We start from the raw sequence: 24,580 nt of genomic DNA, 5'->3' as shown, positions 1-24,580 counted from the left end.
ACATCAAATAGGCAAAGTAACATAATAGGTAGTTCTACAAGCAATAGAATGGAAAATTCTAAAATTAATACAGTAGGTTCTAAGTGGAAAACCAATGAGAATCAGAGAAGGAATATGTCAAAGCCTAGTCATAGAAAAGTGCCTAACACTAATGTTCATAAATATCAGAATCAGGCTTATACACAGAAACAACAGGAAAAACCCAAGTGTTTTAGGTGTGGTAAAACTGATCATCTTGCATACGAAGCAAAGAAATGCCCTGCTACTGGACAGACATGCCAGAATTGCAGAAAGCTGGGTCATTTTGCAACTGCTTGTAGATTTCCTAAACAGTACGCAAAGAAAATAAATGCTACAGTTGATACTATGGGTCAAGAGAATAATGAGGAAAATGTTCATGATAATCAGGTTAGTTCAGAAACTGATTTTGCATTTCACATAAACTCAGTCAACAAAGGTGCAAAGAAACATATCATGGTAGAAGTAATTATAAATGGTAAACCAATTTTGATGCAAGTTGACACAGCAGCCGATGTATCAATTATGTCTGAGAAAATGGCTAAAAGCATTCCTAATTTGTTGTTAGAAGGTACAAATAGAGTTTTGAAAAGTTATAATGGTTTTGATATTCAGGTAATAGGTGCTTCGAACGTAGAAGTACAGTACAAAGAACAGAAATTAGAGAGAATGCCATTAACAGTAGTAAAAGGTAATGGACAAACTTTGCTAGGTTTAGATTGGCTACAGTATTTGAAGTTAGATTGGCCTAGTATTTTGAAGGTTGCAGGTAGACAAGATGAAAACAAAAATGAAATGTCTATGGATGATATCCTATCAGAGTTTCAAGACGTATTTGAAGATAAAATAGGTACAGTAAGGAACGCAAAGGCAATTTTAGTTTTGAAACCTGACAGTTCTCCTAGATTTTTTGCTCCGAGACCAGTACCGTATGCATTGAAAAGTGCAGTTGAAACAGAAATCAAGAGATTAGAAAGTGAAGGTTCTTGGGAAAAGGTTACATATTCAGATTGGGCTACACCATTAGTTCCTATTGTGAAGGAAAGTGGACAGGTTAGGTTATGTGGAGATTACAAAGTAACGTTAAATCCACAACTGCAAGTAGCTCAACATCCCTTACCAAATCCGAAAGACATGTTTGCAACTATGTCAGGATGCAGTGTTCTTTCTAAATTAGATTTAAGACAAGCATTTCAACAGCTTCCCATGGATGAAACTTCACAAGAATTATGTACAGTAAATACATCCTTAGGTTTGTTTAGGCCAAAGAGATTACCTTATGGAGTTGCAAGTAGTCCAGCTATATGGCAACAAACTATGGATAAGATTTTTTCAGGAATGCAAGGAGTATTCATTTTTATAGATGATATTTTAATTGCGGGTAAAGAAACAAGAGAACATAGAGAAAGATTGCGAACAGTTCTGAAGAAGTTGAAGGAACATAATATTAGAGTAAATAAGAACAAATGTATTTTAGAAGTTGATTCAGTGGAATACTTAGGTTTTGTAATAAATGGCAAGGGTATTCACAAAACTAAAGAGAAGATTAAAGCTGTACAATCAACAAAAGTGCCAGAAAATGTTAAGGAATTACAATCATTTCTAGGTTTAGTAACATTTTATGGGAATTTCATTCAGAATTTGTCTACAATTGCACATCCATTGTATAATCTGTTGAATAAGGGTGTAGAATGGAAGTGGACAAAAGAGTGTCAGGAATCTTTTGAAAGAATCAAGCAGGAAATAACATCACCTACATTCTTAGTACATTATCAAATGGATTTACCAGTTAAATTAGTATGTGATGCATCAAACATAGGTCTAGGTGCAGTATTATCTCATGTAAGGCCAGATGGAACAGAAAAACCAATTGCATTCACTTCTAGAGTATTGAACAAGGCAGAAAGGAATTACTCTCAAATAGAAAAGGAAGGTTTAGCATTAGTTTATGGAGTTAAAAAATTCCATATGTATCTTTATGGTAGGAAAAAGTTCACACTTGTTACAGATCATAAACCTTTATTAGCAATATTGGGTCCAAAAGCAGGTTTACCTACGTTGGTGGCTGCAAGACTACAACGTTGGGCAGTTACGTTAGCAGCGTACCACTATGATATAGAATACCGTCCAACATCAAATATGGGTAATGCAGATGCTTTATCCAGATTACCCGTAGACAAAGCTCCAGAAGAGTATGATGACAGTGTTCTGTTAATTTCAGTATATAATGTACCAATAACTGCAAAAGATGTAGCACACAGTACCAAGCAAGACCCAGTACTTAGTAAGGTTTTGGAGAGTTTAATGACAGGTAGGGACTTATGTGGAAAGGAGGAAAATTGTAAACCGTATAAGGATATATGGTATGAACTGAGTGTGACACAAGGAATAGTGATGAGAGGTTCCAGGGTAGTTATTCCTAATTCACTGAGAAATAAGGTTTTGTCTGAAATACATGCAGATCACCAAGGTATTGTAAGATCAAAGTCAATTGCGAGAACTTTTGTATGGTGGCCAGGTGTAGATAAAGATGTGGAATGTTATATAAAGAATTGTATGAATTGTGTTATGCAACAAAACAATCCTCAATTTGCTAGATTGCACCCGTGGGAGTTACCCAGGTATCCATGGCAAAGAGTGCATATAGATTTTGCAGGTCCTTTTTTGAATTATTTGTTTTTGATAGTAGTAGATGCTTACAGTAAGTGGCCAGAAATTATCCCAATGAAGACAACAACGTCTTACGCCACAATAAAAGAGTTAATGCAAATTTTTTCAACGCATGGTATTCCAGAAAGAATTGTTACAGATAATGGTCCACAATTTACCTCACAAGAGTTTAAAGAATTTTGTAATGTCAATGGTATAAAGCATACATTTTCAGCTACATATCATCCATCCACTAATGGAGAGGCTGAAAGATTTGTTCAAACGTTTAAACACAATATGAAGTGTAGAAAAACAAATTCAGGTAATATATTTTTGCATGTGTCAAAATTTTTATTGTCTTATAGAACAACGCCGCACAGCACAACAGGCGTGGCACCCTCAAATTTGTTGATGGGAAGGAGGATAAGGTGTAAGTTAGATTTGTTGTATCCAAGTTTGCAAAGTGATTTAGAAGATAAAGGGTATAAACAAGTAGCAAAGCTTCCTAATGTAAGACATTTTTTACCTTTGTCTGATGTCATGGTAAGATCGTACAACACTCCAGAGAAGTGGGTACCAGGAGAGATTGTAAGAGAGATAGGAAATTTACATTATGATGTTCGTGTTGTGATAATGTTGTAAAACGTCATGTTGATCAATTACAGCCGTTAAACAGAAAGACAGTAGAGCATGTGAGTGTTAGAGATGAGAAACTTGAAGAAGTAGTTAGATCAAATGAGTCAAGTATTAACCAAGATGGTCCAACATCCAATGTAGATTCAGAACCAATTCATGTACCAGTACAAGATGAGGTTAAAGTGCTTCCTAATAGGATTAACAGAGGAAAGCCCCCTGAGAGATTAGATTTATGAATATTTTTACAATGTCAAGTTAAGGGGGAGGAGACTGTTATGTATTATTGTAACAATGTACTATATTGTTTCAAGTGTTTCAGGTATTGCACAACATTGCATCATATTGCATGAATAAGACATGTTATGCTTTATGCATAAGAGTAATGATTTGTTTTGGTATTAGGATTCAAACATTTGTTGGTTACCTCAGATAAGATAGGATTCTTTATGATTTGTACTGGAGTAGGATTTAAGTCTTTTCAGAGCGATGCTCTTTTGTTTAGCAATGTTTTGGTTTATGAGATTTGTGTAAGACGCTCCATATGCACTTGGGAGTCAGCTGTCACAAAGTGAAGTTCATAATGTAGTCTTTTATACATTAAAGGTATATTTTATAATACCAACGTATTATTACCCATCAAGCCACATTCGACGACATCAGATGGGATCAGCTGAGAAATAATTACTAACGATTATTCATCTCTGTTCCAGGTAATTATTATGGTTAATAGAACTTCCTACCTAAGCACCCATATCTTATACTTTCATTATCCCACGCGTCAGATTTATATGTCAAAGAAGCACTCTAGTTAAATGCAAGCAGTACTGGTGAGGACACATTCCTCTATCTATCTTTCTATCTATCTATCTATCTGTCTGTCTATCTATCTATCTATCTATTTATGGCTCTGTCTATCTGTCTATCTGTCTTTCTGTATATCTATCTATCTTTCTGTCTATCTTTCTATCTTTCTGTCAAACTTTCTATCTATCTTTCTATCTATCTTTCTGTCAAACTTTCTATCTATCTTTCTGTCAAACTTTCTATCTATCTTTCTGTCTATCTTTCTATCTTTCTGTCTATCTTTCTATCTATCTTTCTGTCTATCTTTCTATCTTTCTATTTTTCTGTCAAACTTTCTATCTATCTTTCTGTCTATATTTCTATCTTTCTGTCAAACTTTCTATCTATCTTTCTGTCTATCTTACTATATATCTATATTTCTATATATCTGCCTATCTTTCTATATAGATATCTTTTTTATCAATATGCCTATCTTTCTATCTATCTTCCTACCTACCTATCTCTCTCTCTTTCTATCTTTCTATCTCTTTCTATCTATCTATCTTCCTATCTTTCTATCTGTCTATCAATCTTTTCATCTCTCTCTCTCTCTCTCTCTCTCTCTCTCTCTCTCTATATATATATATATATATATATATATATATATATATATATATATATATATATATATATATATATATATATATCTTTCTATCTCTTATCTATTTATTTTTCTCTTTATCCATCTTTTTATCCATCTGTTTATCTTCTATATATCTATCTTTCTATCTATCTGTGTCTTTCTACCAATCTTTCTATCTTTCTATCTACCTTTCTATCTATCTACCTTTCCATCAATCTATCTTTCTATCTACCTTTCTATCTATCTACCTTTCCATCAATCTATCTTTCTATCTACCTTTCTATCTATCTACCTTTCCATCAATCTATCTTTCTATCTACCTTTCTATCTATCTACCTTTCCATCAATCTATCTTTCTATTTACCTTTCTATCAATCTGTCTTTCCATCAATCTATATTTCTATCTACCTTTCTATCTATCTACCTTTCCAGCAATCTGTCTTTCTATCTACCTTTCTATCTATCTACCTTTCCAGCAATCTGTCTTTCTATCTACCTTTCTATCTATCTACCTTTCCAGCAATCTGTCTTTCTATCTACCTTTCTATCTATCTACCTTTCCAGTAATCTGTCTTTCTATCTACCTTTCTATCTATCTACCTTTCCATCAAGCTATCTTTCTATTTACCTTTCTATCAATCTACCTTTCCATCAATCTATATTTCTATCTACCTTTCTATCTATCTACCTTTCCAGCAATCTGTCTTTCTATCTACCTTTCTATCTATCTACCTTTCCAGCAATCTGTCTTTCTATCTACATTTCTATCTATCTACCTTTCCAGCAATCTGTCTTTTTATCTACCTCTCTATCTATCTACCTTTCTATCTATATACCTTTCCATCAATCTATCTTTCTATCTACCTTTCTATCTATCTACCTTTCCATCAATCTATCTTTTTATCTACCTTTCTATCTATCTACCTTTCCATCAATCCATATTTCTATCTACCTTTCTATCTATCTATCTTTTCAGCAATCTGTCTTTCTATCTGCCTTTCTATATATCTACCTTTCTATCCTTCTACCTTTCCATCAATCTACATTTCTATCTACCTTTCCATCCTTCTACCTTTCCATCAATCTACATTTCTATCTACCTTTCTATCTATCTACCTTTCCATCAATCTATCCTTCTATCTACCTTTCTATCTATCTACCTTTCCATCAATCTATCTTTCTATCTACCTTTCTATCTATCTACCTTTCCATCAATCTATATTTCTATCTACCTTTCCAGCAATCTGTCTTTCTATCTACCTATCTATCTATCTACCTTTCTAACTATCTACCTTTCCATCAATCTATCTTCCTATCTACCTTTCTATCTATCTACCTTTCCATCAATTTATCTTTCTATCTACATTTCTATCTATCTACCTTTCCATCAATTTATCTTTCTATCTACCTTTCTATCTATCTACCTTTCCAGCAATCTGTCTTTCTATCTGCCTTTCTATCTATCTACCTTTCTATCCTTCTACCTTTCTATCTATCTACCTTTCCATCAATCTTTCTATCTATCTACCTTTCCATCAATCTATCTTTCTATCCACCTTTCTATTTATCTACCTTTCCATCAATCTATATTTCTATCTACCTTTCTATCTATCTACCATTCCATCAATCTATCTTTCTATCTACCTTTCTATCTATCTACCTTTCCATCAATCTATCTTTCTATCTACCTTTCTATCTATCTACCTTTCCATCAATCTATCTTTCTACCTACCTTTCTATCTATCTACCTTTCCATCAATCTATATTTCTATCTACCTTTCTATCTATCTACCTTTCCATCAATCTATCTTTCTATCTACCTTTCTATCTATCTACCTTTCCATCAATCTATCTTTCTATCTACCTTTCTATCTATCTACCTTTCCATCAATCTATCTTTCTACCTACCTTTCTATCTATCTACCTTTCCATCAATCTATCTTTCTATATACCTTTCTATCTACCTACCTACCTTTCTATCTATCTACCTTTCCATCAATCTATCTTTCTATCTACCTTTCATCAACCTATCAATCAACTCATGCCTACCTCTCCCTTAACACCTGACAACATATTCTCAAACTCTTAATTTTTAACTTTATTCCAAACGATGAATTGTTTGAAATATTCAAACTGGGCTCGGAACGAATTTAAAATCTTCGGCTGCTATTCAGTGCACATGGTCTGTCTCCCCTCATACACCTGTCAAACATTTTGACAGGCCATTTCAAACAGAAGGGGAGGATTTAATGTCAGGAGATATCATACGAGGAAAGGAAGTTGATTTTACAATCGAAAGAGAAGTTATGTTCAGCATTTGTTGTTATTATTATTATTATTATTATCATTATTATTATTATCATTATTATTATTATTATTATTATTATTGTTGTTGTTGTTGTTGTTGTTGTTATTATTACTATTATTATTTATTATTATTGTTGTTGTTGTTGCTGTTTTTTTTTGTTATTTATTATTGTTATTCATTATTATTATTATTGTTGTTGTTTTTGTTGTTGTTGTTGTTATTACTATTATTATTATTCATTATTATTGTTGTTGTTGTTTGTTCTGTTATTATCATTGTCATTGCTATTTTTATTATTATTATTATTATTATTATTATTATTATTATCATTATTATTATTATCAATTCCAAATAACCCTATCACAAATGTTGCAATAAAATTAGCTTTAAGAGATAGAAAGGAAAGGAAATTGATTTTACAATCGAAAGAGAAGTTATGTTCAGCATTTGTTGTTGTTATTATTATTATTATTATTATTATTATTGTTGTTGTTGTTGTTGTTGTTGTTACTATTATTCATTATTATTGTGGTTGTTGTTGTTGTTGTTGTTGTTATTTATCATTATTATTCATTATTCTTGTTGTTGTTGTTATTACTATTATTATTATTCATTATTGTTGTTGTTGTTATTATTACTAATTAAAATAACCATATCACAAATTTTTTAATAAAGTTAGCTTTAAACGATAGAAACTCCGATTTTAGATTCAATTAAGGCGTCAGTAAAATAGAATTAGATGAAATTACCATGAAATGGCTACTTCCCATTTTCTATAACAAAGACAGAAATATGAAGAAAACTGAGTTCAGTCGAAGTGACTAAATAGCGCTTGAGTAATTAGTCGTTAGGAAGTATTATTCAACACGTTTTTAATTTATTCATTTTCCTTGTCTGGTTCATTTCCTTATTATTTTGTTATTAACTACATGATTTTCTATATTAGATACTTTTTAAATGTGCAAATAACCTTGAGGAACAATACCATCAAATAATTTAAAACTTGGCATCATATATAATTCAACTACTTGCTGAAGAATTATTTGAAAACTCTTCAATCTCTCGAAACTACTGATACATAAAATCAATAACTTCCCTTCTTTGTTTATTCCATCACACACTAGTTATAAGAAAAGTTTATCCATCGAAAAGTTAAAAGTTGAAAACGAATTTTATTGGCTGTGAGAACAGGGAGTTTGAATGTTCGAACTCGATTGTAAATTTATTACAGAAGATAACTGTAGAATGAAAATTTTTTTTTTCTTTTATCGTCGTGTAAGAGAATTTTTTCAATATGAATAAAGCTTTGATTTGCAATAAGGAACCTGGATAAAATCAAAGCTGTCTTGTTTATAAGAAAGGCAGCTTATTATCGGGTAAATGGGGAGGGTTGGCAGCAGGTTAGGCATCCGGCCATGAAAAATTAGCCAAAACCAATATGACCAGAGAAAAAAGTGAGATTATAATTAATGTTAGGGCAATTATATGATGAAGTGTGGAACAGAGGTAGATGGAGAACGGTGGCCAGAAACATCGACCCCACATAATGTAGGAAAAGATGCAGACAAAGAAGAAGAAGGAGAAAAAGCTTATTATCGGGTTATTAAAATTTTGATTAGAAAAAAACAAAAGCTGATTAAAAACAAAGCTACGTATCTTACTTATTTAAAAGACAGCTTATTTAGTGTGTTATCAAAGCTTTGATTCGATAAACGGATGCTCGAATGCTGAATGCATTAGCTTGTTTATATGAAGGACAGCTTATTATTGGGTTATTAAAGCTTTGATTCAAGAAACGGATGTTCGAATGCTGGATACATTAACTTGTTTATATGAAGGACAGCTTATTATGGGGTTATTAAAGCTTTGATTCAAGAAACGGATGCTCGAATGCTGAATACACTAACTTGTGTATATGAAGGACAGCTTATTATTGGGTTATTAAAGCTTTGATTCCAGAAACGGATGCTCGAATACTGAATGCACGAACTTGTTTGTATGAAGGACAGCTTATTATTGGGTTACTAAAGCTTTGATTCGAGAAACGGATGCTCGAATGCTGAATGCACGAACTTGTTTATAGGAAGGACAGCTTATTATTGGGTTATTAAAGCTTTGATTCAAGAAACGGATGTTCGAATGCTAAATACATTAACTTGTTTATATGAAGGACAGCTTATTATGGAGTTATTAAAGCTTTGATTCAAGAAACGGATGCTCGAATGCTGAATACACTAACTTGTGTATATGAAGGACAGCTTATTATTGGGTTATTAAAGCTTTGATTCGAGAAACGGATGCTCGAATGCTGAATGCACGAACTTGTTTGTATGAAGGACAGCTTATTATTGGGTTATTAAAGCTTTGATTCCAGAAACGGATGCTCGAATGCTGAATGCACGAACTTGTTTATAGGAAAGACAGCTTATTATTGGGTTATTAAAGCTTTGATTCCAGAAACGGATGCTCGAATGCTGAATGCACGAACTTGTTTATAGGAAGGACAGCTTATTATTGGGTTATTAAAGCTTTGATTCCAGAAACGGATGCTCGAATGCTGAATGCACGAACTTGTTTATAGGAAGGACAGCTTATTATTGGGTTATTAAAGCTTTGATTCCAGAAACGGATGCTCGAATGCTGAATGCACGAACTTGTTTATAGGAAGGACAGCTTATTATTGGGTTATTAAAGCTTTGATTCAAGAAACGGATGCTCGAATGCTGAATGCACGAACTTGTTTGTATGAAGGACAGCTTATTATTGGGTTATTAAAGCTTTGATTCGAGAAACGGATGCTCGAATGCTGAATACACTAACTTGTTTATATAAAGGACAGCTTATTATTGGGTTATTAAAGCTTTGATTCGAGAAACGGATGCTCGAATGCTGAATACACTAACTTGTTTTTATGAAGGAGAGCTTATTATTGGGTTATTAAAGCTTTGATTCAAGAAACAGATGCTCGAATGCTGAATGCACGAACTTGTTTGTATGAAGGACAGCTTATTATTGGGTTATTAAAGCTTTGATTCCAGAAACGGATGCTCGAATGCTAAATACACTAACTTGTGTATATGAAGGACAGCTTATTATTGGGTTATTAAAGCTTTGATTCGAGAAACGGATGCTCGAATGCTGAGTACATCAACTTGTGTATATGAAGAACAGCTTATTATGGGGTTATTAAAGCTTTGATTTGTAAAACGGATGCTCGAATGCTGAATACATTAACTTGTTTATAGGAAGGACAGCTTATTATTGGGTTATTAAAGCTTTGATTCAAGAAACGGATGTTCGAAGCTGAATACATTAACTTGTTTATATGAAGGATAGCTTATTATGGGGTTATTAAAGCTTTGATTAAAGAAACGGATGCTCGAATGCTAAGTTCACTAACTTGTTTGTATGAAGGACAGCTTATTATTGGGTTATTAAAGCTTTGATTCGAGAAACGGATGCTCGAATGCTGAATACACTAACTTGTTTTTATGAAGGAGAGCTTATTATTGGGTTATTAAAGCTTTGATTCAAGAAACGGATGTTCGAAGCTGAATACATTAACTTGTGTATATGAAGAACAGCTTATTATGGGGTTATTAAAGCTTTGATTCAAGAAACGGATGCTCGAATGCTGAATACACTAACTTGTGTATATGAAGGATAGCTTATTATTGGGTTATTAAAGCTTTGATTCAAGAAACGGATGCTCGAATGCTGAATGCACGAACTTGTTTGTATGAAGGACAGCTTATTATTGGGTTATTAAAGCTTTGATTCCAGAAACGGATGCTCGAATGCTGAATACACTAACTTGTGTATATGAAGGACAGCTTATTATTGGGTTATTAAAGCTTTGATTCAAGAAACGGATGCTCGAATGCTGAATACACTAACTTGTGTATATGAAGAACAGCTTATTATTGGGTTATTAAAGCTTTGATTCAAGAAACGGATGCTCGAATGCTAAATACACTAACTTGTGTATATGAAGGACAGCTTATTATTGGGTTATTAAAGCTTTGATTCGAGAAACGGATGCTCGAATGCTGAGTACATCAACTTGTGTATATGAAGAACAGCTTATTATGGGGTTATTAAAGCTTTGATTCAAGAAACGGATGCTCGAATGCTGAATACACTAACTTGTGTATATGAAGGACAGCTTATTATTGGGTTATTAAAGCTTTGATTCAAGAAACGGATGCTCGAATGCTAAATTCACTAACTTGTTTGTATGAAGGAGAGCTTATTATTGGGTTATTAAAGCTTTGATTCGAGAAACGGATGCTCGAATGCTGAATACACTAACTTGTTTTTATGAAGGAGAGCTTATTATTGGTTATTAAAGCTTTGATTCAAGAAACGGATGCTCGAATGCTGAATACATTAACTTGTGTATATGAAGAACAGCTTATTATGGGGTTATTAAAGCTTTGATTCAAGAAACGGATGCTCGAATGCTGAATACACTAACTTGTGTATATGAAGGACAGCTTATTATTGGGTTATTAAAGCTTTGATTCAAGAAACGGATGCTCGAATGCTGAATGCACGAACTTGTTTGTATGAAGGACAGCTTATTATTGGGTTATTAAAGCTTTGATTCGAGAAACGGATGCTCGAATGCTGAATACACTAACTTGTTTATATGAAGGACAGCTTATTATTGGGTTATTAAAGCTTTGATTCGAGAAACGGATGCTCGAATGCTGAATACACTAACTTGTTTTTATGAAGGAGAGCTTATTATTGGGTTATTAAAGCTTTGATTCAAGAAACGGATGCTCGAATGCTGAATGCACGAACTTGTTTGTATGAAGGACAGCTTATTATTGGGTTATTAAAGCTTTGATTCGAGAAACGGATGCTCGAATGCTGAAATTCACTAACTTGTGTATATGAAGGACAGCTTATTATTGGGTTATTAAAGCTTTGATTCGAGAAACGGATGCTCGAATGCTGAATACATTAACTTGTTTATATGAAGGACAGCTTATTATTGGGTTATTAAAGCTTTGATTCTAGAAACGGATGCTCGAATGCTGAGTACATCAACTTGTTGTATATGAAGGAACAGCTTATTATGGGGTTATTAAAGCTTTGATTCGAGAAACGGATGCTCGAATGCTGAATACATTAACTTGTTTATATGAAGGACAGCTTATTATGGGGTTATTAAAGCTTTGATTCGAGAAACGGATGTTCGAAGCTGAATACATTAACTTGTTTATATGAAGGACAGCTTATTATGGGGTTATTAAAGCTTTGATTCGAGAAACGGATGCTCGAATGCTGAGTACATCAACTTGTGTATATGAAGAACAGCTTATTATGGGGTTATTAAAGCTTTGATTCGAGAAACGGATGTTCGAAGCTGAATACATTAACTTGTTTATATGAAGGACAGCTTATTATTGGGTTATTAAAGCTTTGATTCGAGAAACGGATGCTCGAATGCTGAGTACATTAACTTGTGTATATGAAGAACAGCTTATTATGGGGTTATTAAAGCTTTGATTCGAGAAACGGATGTTCGAAGCTGAATACATTAACTTGTTTATATGAAGGACAGCTTATTATGGGGTTATTAAAGCTTTGATTCGAGAAACGGATGCTGAATGCTGAAGTACATTAACTTGTGTATATGAAGAACAGCTTATTATGGGGTTATTAAAGCTTTGATTCGAGAAACGGATGTTCGAAGCTGAATACATTAACTTGTTTATATGAAGGACAGCTTATTATGGGGTTATTAAAGCTTTGATTCGAGAAACGGATGTTCGAATGCTGAATACATTAACTTGTTTATATGAAGGACAGCTTATTATGGGGTTATTAAAGCTTTGATTCGAGAAACGGATGCTCGAATGCTGAGTACATTAACTTGTGTATATGAAGAACAGCTTATTATGGGGTTATTAAAGCTTTGATTCGAGAAACGGATGTTCGAATGCTGAATACATTAACTTGTTTATATGAAGGACAGCTTATTATGGGGTTATTAAAGCTTTGATTCGAGAAACGGATGCTCGAATGCTGAGTACATTAACTTGTGTATATGAAGAACAGCTTATTATGGGGTTATTAAAGCTTTGATTCGAGAAACGGATGTTTGAATGCTGAATACATTAACTTGTTTATATGAAGGACAGCTTATTATGGGGTTATTAAAGCTTTGATTCGAGAAACGGATGTTCGAATGCTGAATACATTAACTTGTGTATATGAAGAACAGCTTATTATGGGGTTATTAAAGCTTTGATTCGAGAAACGGATGCTCGAATGCTGAGTACATCAACTTGTGTATATGAAGAACAGCTTATTATGGGGTTATTAAAGCTTTGATTCGAGAAACGGATGTTCGAATGCTGAATACATTAACTTGTTTATATGAAGGACAGCTTATTATGGGGTTATTAAAGCTTTGATTCGAGAAACGGATGCTCGAATGCTGAGTACATCAACTTGTGTATATGAAGAACAGCTTATTATGGGGTTATTAAAGCTTTGATTCGAGAAACGGATGTTCGAATGCTGAATACATTAACTTGTTTATATGAAGGACAGCTTATTATGGGGTTATTAAAGCTTTGATTCGAGAAACGGATGCTCGAATGCTGAGTACATCAACTTGTGTATATGAAGAACAGCTTATTATGGGGTTATTAAAGCTTTGATTCGAGAAACGGATGTTCGAATGCTGAATACATTAACTTGTTTATATGAAGGACAGCTTATTATGGGGTTATTAAAGCTTTGATTCGAGAAACGGATGCTCGAATGCTGAGTACATCAACTTGTGTATATGAAGAACAGCTTATCATGGGGTTATTAAAGCTTTGATTCGAGAAACGGATGTTCGAATGCTGAATACATTAACTTGTTTATATGAAGGACAGCTTATTATGGGGTTATTAAAGCTTTGATTCGAGAAACGGATGCTCGAATGCTGAGTACATCAACTTGTGTATATGAAGAACAGCTTATTATGGGGTTATTAAAGCTTTGATTCGAGAAACGGATGTTCAAATGCTGAATATATTAACTTGTTTATATGAAGGACAGCTTATTATGGGGTTATTAAAGCTTTGATTCGAGAAACGGATGCTCGAATGCTGAGTACATCAACTTGTGTATATGAAGAACAGCTTATCATGGGGTTATTAAAGCTTTGATTCGAGAAACGGATGCTCGAATGCTGAGTACAATAACTTGTGTATATGAAGAACAGCTTATTATGGGGTTATTAAAGCTTTGATTCGAGAAACGGATGCTCGAATGCTGAATACATTAACTTGTTTATATGAAGGACAGCTTATTATGGGGTTATTAAAGCTTTGATTCGAGAAACGGATGCTCGAATGCTGAATACATTAACTTGTTTATATGAAGGACAGCTTATTATGGGGTTATTAAAGCTTTGATTCTAGAAACGGATGCTCTAATGCTGAGTACATTAACTTGTGTATATGAAGAACAGCTTATTATGGGGTTATTAAAGCTTTGACACAAAGGCCTCGGTTAGATTTCACCAGTCGTCTCTATCATGAGCTTTTAAATCAATACTTCTCCATTCAACATTTACTTCACGCTTCATAGTCCTCAGCCATGTAGGGCTGGGTCTTCCAACTCTTCTAGTCCCTTGTGGAGCCCAGTTGAAAGTTTGGTGGACTATTCTCTCTTACTTTTAACTTACTGAAAAATATACATTTATGTTTTTTTTTTTTTGTTGTAATGTTTTACCAACCATAAATGACACCATAGGTGAATAATCATTACATATCTCCATGCAATGATAAACAATAAACATATTATTTTCATTATATAGATTTTCTGTCTTTTATATATATACTGTATATATATATACATATATATATATATATATATATATATATATTGATCAATATATATATATATATATATATATATATATATATTCATATACATATATATATATATACCTGTATATATATATATATATATATATATATATATATATATATATATATATATATATATATACATACATAGATAGATATATATTCATATATATATATATATATATATATATATATATATATATATATATATATATATATATATATATATCTATATCTATATCTATATCTATATCTATATCTATATCTATATCTATATCTATATCTATATCTATATCTATATCTATATCTATATCTATATCTATATCTATATCTATATCTATATATATATATATATATATATATATATATATATATATATATATATATAGAAATAATTTTCTACCTCATACTTGGGATCGAACGCTAGCCCCTTCTAATGAAAGGCCAGGTCGAAACCAACCATGCCACAAGAGGCCATAAAAGAAATCGGAACCTAATGCTACCCAGCAGTTCGAGGATTTACCTGGCGAGACATCAGTCTCTTACCAGCGAGTTTTACCCGATTTCCCGGCCCACCACGTGACACAATTGGTAGTAATTCATTCAAATTACCTCTAATGAGTCAATATGGATAAATATCAACACAACATCGTGTTCAAATAGAAATAAATTTCTACCTCATACTTGGGATCGAACGCTGGTAAGAGACTGATGTCTCGCCAGGTAAATCCTCGAACTGCTGGGTAGCGTTAGGTTCCGATTTCTTTTATGGCCTCTCGTGGCATGGTTGGTTTCGACCTGGCCTTTCATTAGAAGGGGCTAGCGTTTGATCCTAAGTATGAGGTAGAAATTTATTTCTATTTGAACACGATGTTGTGTTGATATTTATCCATATATTTAACACAATTTTCATAAACAATTGGTATTAAACCCATGGTATTTTTTACTGAATTTCAATGCATAGAAGCAATCAACTCATAATATTCATCGTCACTTCTGACATCTTCATTTCCTGATGACAAAAAAAAATATAAGAAAATGTCTCTCTCTCTCTCTCTCTCTCTCTCTCTCTCTCTCTCTCTCTCTCTCTCTCTCTCTCTCTCTCTCTCTCTCTCTCTAAAACTCCATTGTAATTACATGAATCACATCAACCGACAAGGTACTGAGAGACATGGCATTTAATATGCTGGTCCAAATTGAAATGTTGAATTCTGTGATTAAGTCCGATCTTAAAAATCAAAGCACCATCAACAGTAACAATCAAAATCAATTGTATAAACCTTGCCAGAGACCGACAGAGGATTTATTGGTCCCAAGCAATCTTTTATTATTATTATTATTATTATTATTATTATTATTATTATTATCATCAGCTAAGCTACTATCCTATTTGGAAAAGCAGGATGCTATAATTATGCCCAAGGCCTCCAACGGGGAAAAATAGCCCAGTGAGGAAAGGAAATAAGGTAATAAATAAATGATGCAAGAAGTAATGAAACACTAAAATAAAATATTTTAAAAACATTAACAATATTAGAACAGATATTTGATATATAAAGTGTAAAAGGACATGTCAGCCTGTTCAACATAAAAACATTTGCTGCGAATTTGAACTTTTTAAGTTCTACTGATTTGACTACCCAATTAGGAAAATCATTCCACAACTTGTTCTCATTTAATGCTTAAAAGAACATCATCAAAGGCCTCAGAAATGCCATTATTCATGTCTAGGGTTTTTAAAGGTTTAAAGGCCACCCATGAATGGCAGAGGCAAGGGACAGTGATATTTCACAATCAATGCCCAAGAGACTGACCATATATGATCAGCGCCCGAGCCCCCTCTCCAGCCAAGGAGGGCCAGGCAATGGCTGCTGATGACAGCAGATAGACCTATAGGCTCCCCCAAATCCCGCATCCTTAGGTCACGAGGATGATGAGGCTGCAGCGACCAAAGGAACCGACGTCGGCCAGTGTGGATTGGTGATAGTGGGAGATTTCCCGTTGGATCGCTCACAGCAAACCAACCTAGTATGGGTGACCTTCACTAGTACAGCTTAGTTGATCGTGATACAAATACCCTTTTCTACATGTTAAGGTATCCCCTATTAAAGAGGTAAATTCCTTAATGAATTAATTTCTAATAAGTTTCATCGTTTATTGCCTATCGGTTTAAAGTGTCATGCATGAAATATATATTTTGCAACGAGTCAGTTGCAGATCTTTGCAGACTGCGTGCCAAAATGTATCTGTCAATCAAAAGAAAATTATATTTCATCTCCCACGTCAATCTTCATAAAGGAATTGTAAAAGCAATGTCGTTTATGCATATCAATAATTTGATGTGATTTTTTTTTCTTTTTTTCTTTATATATATATATATATATATATATATATATATATATATATATATATATATATATATATGTATATATATATATATATATATATATATATATATACATATATATATATATATATATATATATATATACTTACATACATACATAGAGTATTCATTGTTATTGTTATTGTTATTGTTATTATGGTTATTATTATTATCAAAAATTATTTCAACCGGAAACTCTTCGTAAAAATATAATGCTCTCAACCGTATTTCCGTAAAATACAGGAGACCGTAATTTTGCATTACTTTATTATTTTCTACGGGTTGGTGACCATAATATCACTATTTTTAAAACGGTAAAAATCCTGGAATAAATACTGCCATACATTTATCGTTTTTTTTTTTTTTCAATACAAATGTTCAACAGTGTATGTTTCAGAATTTATTCAAAAAGCAAATTCTAAAGCAAGAAAAATAAACTACGAAGTAAATAAGAGTTTCGTGACTTTGATGAATGTGTTGTCATTTCCCTAACAGGACAAGACAACATGTTTTTCAAGACCTGGCTGAAAAATTGCAAAAATATTTGGGTATACGAAAATTGGTGGTTGTTAGCATTTGTAGAGAAAAAAAAATAGCAGCAATTGAAGAGTGTGTGTGTGTGTATATTGTATATATATATATATATATATATATATATATATATATATATATGTGAATATATATATATATAAAAATTTATAAATATATAAATTTTTCCGGTCACGCCATGGTCTCCCCGTCCCTCGGGAAGCTGGAGAGAGAGAGAGTAGTCATATCCTAGTAAAAGGGAGGTGTGTGCGTGTGTGTATATTACCTAAGTATTAAGCTGTAATTTTTAACGGGTCTTTTACACTAGTATATATATATATATATATATATATATATATATATATATATATGTGTGTGTGTATACATATATACATATACATAATATATATATATATATATATATATATTATATATATATATATATATATATATATATATATATATATATATATATATATTATAAATATATATATAAATATATGTACATATATATAGATATATATACATATATATAAATATATATACATATATTTAGATATATATACATATATATATATATATATATATATATATACTTATATATTATATATACTATATATATATATATATATATATATATATATATATATATATATATATATTATATATATATATATATATATATATATATATTATATATATATATATATACATTAAATTGTGGTACAATTGACAAGATCTTTATAAAAGTGTCAGTAGATTTTGAACTTCGAAGATAACATTAAACAACCATTAGAATAGATAAAAACTAACGCTGTTTATTTTTAAACATATGACTCATGTTTTAATTCAAGACACTCTAAATTCTAATATATTAAAGTAATTTCAGATTACATTTGTTTTAAAATTAAGAACAATGTAACAATCGTTAATAGCTTGTTAAGATATATAAACAAACCACCTTAACTGTAGTTGTCTTTTTTTTCTTTTTTTTTCACGGAGACTTTGAGGTTTTTCTTTGTACCTTTTTATTTAAAACTCGTAATTATTTGTATTCAGAAGAAAAGGAAGGAAGGTGGTCCATTCCAAAGCTGAAGAGGAATTTTATTTTCCGTGAATGTAATTATTTATCCATTATCATATATACAGGGGAGATACATACATACATACATACATACATACATATGTATGTATATTGTGTGTATATGTATACATATGTTTAAATATATTTATGTACGTGTACATATTTATATATACATCTGTAAATATGTGTATTTATTTTTTCATGGATACATTTGTATGTTTATATTCATGTATAACAGAATAATAAAATAGTAACTTTGCCTTTTTTAATTTTATACACTTTTATACATAATATGAGAATACACTGTTTTTCGAACATGATATTTGTATAGTGGATACAATAAGAAAAATATTAAATAAAACTATAACATTATATTTATATCTAAGAAATGTAGCTACAATTATTCCATACCTTAATGATTATGAAATAAATCAATACTAAAGGCAAACTATATAACAAAATTACCCGTAAGACTCAAACTATTTAAAATACTATTCGGTGAACTGTTGAATTGGTAATATAACGTCTTTTCGCTGTTTTCCTTTCTCTAATACAAAGAAACACTGTAATGGCAGGGTCCAGTTTGTGTATTGCTTTACAAAGGACTTAGAAGTCATCCCGTGTAAAGCTACGGTCTTGGTGTGAGTTGATCTATCAGTGTCCAAAAAATTGTGTTTCGTCTTAAGAATTTCACGTACCTGAATACCGGGATTCACAATTGGGACGAAGTGAATTCGTAAACTTCATATGAAGATCAACCTAAAGGTAAGGGTTTATTCCTAGTCAATCAAGAAGTAATTGTGAATTTATTGGGTTGTGGCGGCCGAGGTGGTAACGTCCCTGACTAGTGAACGCCAGACTAGGGTTTGAGTCCCGCTCAGACGCTTTAGTTTCTTTAGTCGCTTCAACCTCACCATCCTTGTGAGCTAAGGATTGGCTGTTTGGGGGAGCCTATAGGCATATCTGCTGAGTCATCAGCAGCCATTACCTGGCCCTCCTTGGTCCTAGCTTGGATGGGGAGGGGGCTTGGGCGCTGATCATATGGATATATATTCAATCTCTAGAGCATTGTCCTGCTCGATAGGGCAATGTCACTGTCCCTTGCCTCTGCCATTCATTAGCAGCCTTTAAACCTTTAAAATCGGATCAAAAGGTTTTCCAAAATGTGGTAGGTTTCTATATCTGTCATTTGGTACAGTTAGAATTGCAATTGTGAATTTATTGTTAATCGAAACTTGATTTGTATATCTGGTGTTCTTTGGTAAGGTAAAAAGTGCAATCTCTGGAGTGAAATATATATTAAGAGAGGATTTAAGAATTTAATTAATATGACTGGAAAATATGATCGTAGTTTCCTTCGCCAGTATATAATTCCCTTAACTTATACGATGTATTCAGAACAGACATTATATGCTTGGCTGACGTGATTTTTTTTGTCTCTTAATTTTAAAAAGAACTGGAATAAATTAACAAACATCATAATCTTTGTTAACGCGAATTTTTTAATCTGTTAATTTTGTATAGGACTGAAGAAATGAACAAAAACCATAAGCTTTGTTAACGCGAATTTTTAAATCTGCCAATTTTGTACAGAACTGAAGAAATGAACAAACACCATAAGCTTCGTTAACGCAAAACTTTTAATCTTTAAATTTTGTACAGAAAGAAATTTTAAGAAATGGAGACATAATTCAGTGCTGGTGAATTTCTAAACTGCTGTAGAAAACTGTTTATATATTACAATAGTTTTGTCGGAAAACTAAGTTTGAAATAGTTTCACAAGTAAATTTGATTTTCGAATAATGTCCTTAAACATTCAAGGAATTTGTATGTATATTCAACTTATACTTTTCAAATTTATGAATTTTCCATTTACTTGTATTGAATGAAATGCATTTTAATCTCTGTACGGTAATTATCTATCCAATGGTCCTTCAAGTAGCATATTCCATCCTGTTCGTAATACTAGGCACGCAGTTAATTCTAATAGGCCGGCCTTCTCCATCATGAGGCATAATACTACACAGTATTCTAGAAGTTTTATTCCAGATGTTACCAAGTTGAGGAATGATCTTCCTAATCGGATAGTTGAATCGGTAGATCTTCAAAAGTTTAAAGTTGGAGCAAATGTTTTCACGTTGACCTGGCTGACATGAGTCTTTTTATAGTCTATAAATGACGTATCTGTTTTTGACGTTGTTAATAGTTTATATAGGACATATCTGTTTTGACGTTGTTACTGTTTTTAGAATGACATTTTTATTTTATTCTCATTTATTTATTTCCTTATTTCCTTTCCTCGCTGGGCTATTTTTCCCTATTTGAGCCCTTGGGCTTATAGCATCTTGCTTTTCCAACTAGGGTTGTGGCTTGGCTAATAATAATAATAATAATAATAATAATAATAATAATAATAATAATAATAATAATAATAATAATAATAATAATAATAATAATAATGTGGTTAGCACAGCGACAAGAGAGCGGCGACCACATATTGGTTAATTCTATCTATCTTGGTTATACCATAAAAACGTTATTCGTGGTTTCAATGTGTAGAATATATGTGAATAATAAATACACAGCATAATGGTTAATTCTATCAATCTCGATTATACCCAATAAATGTTATCTGTGGTTTCATTGTGTAGAATGTCTGTAAATAACTACACATCATAATTGTCCATAACAACAGTTTCAGGAACATTTCAAAAACCAAATCGTTAACAAATTTATATTTTTTCCGCCATATATCAATTGATTGTATAGGGTAAAATATTTTTGCCAGAATATCCCAGGTTAAGTTAATACTTATAAAGGATATAATTGATCTAATTGCTCAAAGTGAGCTATTTCGCTCGGGAATTTTAGCTAAACAATATAGGTCCCGAATTCATAAACAAACAGTTTGTGGTGCTGTTTTGGTATTCGATCTCATTTATGGCGTGATCTCGGAAATTATTCCTTTGCTTTGGTATACGATCTCGATATTTTCAATAGGTAAAATAAACAATAATATAAAATCTAATGGTTCTTGCTTCGCCGTGCGCTCGCTTCGCTCGCAAAAAAATTAAATCAAGCTCGGTTAAAAATTTGCATAAAAAACGGTAAATGTTTGGCAACAATTATTCCATGATTTTTAACGTTTTAGAAACAGATATATTACTTGCTTACTTTACTTACTTTGATGGCTGCTTTTCCGGTCCCATACAGCAGGGGAACCCCACTCTCTACAGGACCTCCAGTGTCGTTTTACCTTGTTAGTTTAGCGTATTTAATGTTTCATATCGCGTATTGTTCATTTAGTGTTAAATCGTCACTGTCAAAGGACTCATGAAATAAGAAAGTCTTCAGTTTCCTCTTGAAAAGCCTTAATGTCTTCAATCATTCGAATGTTTCGTGGGAGCTTATTATATAGTCTCGGGGCCGCATATTTATAGGCTCTGGAGCCTAAAGTAGACACAAATTTTGGTTTTACGGTCGCCAACCTGTAAAAGATAATAACAAAGTTAGGTAAAAATTACGGTCGTCTGTATTTTACTGAAATACGGTTGAGAACAGCATATTTTTTACGGAGAATTTTCCATTAAGATTACGGTTGTTTCTAACACTGTGGCAAGCGGTAATGTTGAGCCTCGCTCTCTAACATAAATTATTAGTATTTCTTAGATTATTATTCCCGTTATATATATTTTTTTTTCTTTATTAAATCTAATGGTTCTTGCTTCGCCATTAAGTGAAGTGCGATCGCAACAATCGGGTGAGATCGCATACCAAAGCAAAAACACGACTTTTAAGATCGTATACCAAAAATATTTATCCATTTTTATGCATCAACTTGTTCGATTTAAGCTTTTGAGTATTTATTCTGGTAGACATAATTGCTTTATCTTGGTGTTTCGTTTATTCATTTATGTCTGAGGCTGATAAATGTTTAATTTCCTTCGTTTGTGTTTTTTGCTTGGAAAAGTCCCTGTCATCGTTTTCTGAAAGAAAAAAAATATTAAGATTCTTGGAGATTTAACAAATATTCATCAAGGAGAGAGAGAGGTAGAGAGGGGGAAAAGTAGAGTACTAGAGGGCTGAGAGATAGTAGTAGGGAGGGGGGAAGAGGGAGACTTATTTTTTACGAGAGAGAGAGAGAGAGAGAGAGAGAGAGAGAGAGAGAGAGAGAGAGAGAGAGAGAGAGCTCGACAGAGGAAGTGTGAACGTTTTTACTGAGAGAGAGAGAGAGAGAGAGAGAGAGAGAGAGAGAGAGGGGGGGGGGGTCGAGGTAGCAAAAACTCGAGAGGGGGAACTCGGCAGAGAGGAATTAGAACTATTTTATGAGAGGGAGGGAGAGAGAGGGAGGGGAGAGAGAGAGAGAGGGAGGAGAGGAGAGAGGGAGGAGAGAGAGAGGGAGAGGGAGGGAGAGAGAGAGAGAGAGAGAGAGAGAGAGAGAGAGAGAGAGAGAGAGAGTGTGTGTGTGTGTGTGCGCGCGTTTGTGTGATGAGTGAAGATACGAAGAAAATCTCTCGCTTCAAATTCGTTTAGAAAACCCTGAATATTTTGCCCCACTTTCTGACCTGTTCATGAGTCCAAAGATAGAGTTGAGTTTTTTCCAACTCTTACGGGATAAGATGGATGTTCTAATGGCTTGTGGACCTTAATGTAAGCTCCGGTCCTTTTTTATTTGTTGAATATTGCGTAAAAGGGAAATATAAAATATGAGAACATAGGTTATGTGGTTTTGGGAAAATTGTGGTGTAAAAAAAAAAAAAAATCTATTAGTTTTTAATATATTACCTTGTATACGTTACTCTTTTTTTTTATCTTTTTTTTTATTCTATATCATTTTATTTCCTTTTTTATTTATTGAATTTTGCGTAAAAGGGAAATATAAAGTTATATGATAAATAGGATATTAGGTGGTTTCGGGGAAATTGTGGCGTAAAAAAAGAAAGTTTATATTAGTTTCTAATATATTACCTGGTATAAGTAACTCTTTATTCTAGTGTTTTTATTTTATGTATTTTCTATTTCCTTTTTTTTATTTGTGGAATTCTGTGTAAAAAAAATTTGAAGTAAGAGGAGAAGCTAGGATATTAGGTAGTTTGTTAGATATTAAAATGGAAAAAAAATATATAGATTTAAGTTTTTTTTTTTTTTTTTTTTTTACTTTTTAATACCTCATGCATTGATATTCAATCGTTAATTCGTACTTTTTAATGTTATATATTACTATTACTTTTAACTGTCTTCTTTCGTGTTTACATTTTTACTTCATTGGTCTCTGGCCAGGAGAAAACTACCATTATTAGTCTCTCTCTCTCTCTTCTCACTCTCTCTCTCTCTCTCTCTCTCTCTCTCAGTACACAGAGGTAACGTATACCAACTGGAACTGAAAAGATACAAAACCACTTAGTGTGTCATTTTCTTTACATGCAAAATAGCAAATACTTGGAATAGACTTCTAGTGGATGTAGTGAACAGTAACATGGTAAAAGAGTTTAAGAATCAAGTTAAACAAGATCATATGAACTTTCTAAATGCTTAAACTAAATTGCTTTACCAAAGATCAAATGTAGTGTACGCGGATGAACTAAAAACCTCTTAAGACATCAAAATCCTTGTAACACACACTCTCTCTCTCTCTCTCTCTCTCTCCTCTCTCTCTCTCTCT

Source organism: Palaemon carinicauda, chromosome 27, assembly GCF_036898095.1.
Source record: "Palaemon carinicauda isolate YSFRI2023 chromosome 27, ASM3689809v2, whole genome shotgun sequence".
In the NCBI taxonomy this organism is placed as follows: domain Eukaryota; kingdom Metazoa; phylum Arthropoda; class Malacostraca; order Decapoda; family Palaemonidae; genus Palaemon; species Palaemon carinicauda.
Note: the sequence above shows the minus strand (reverse complement) of the source record.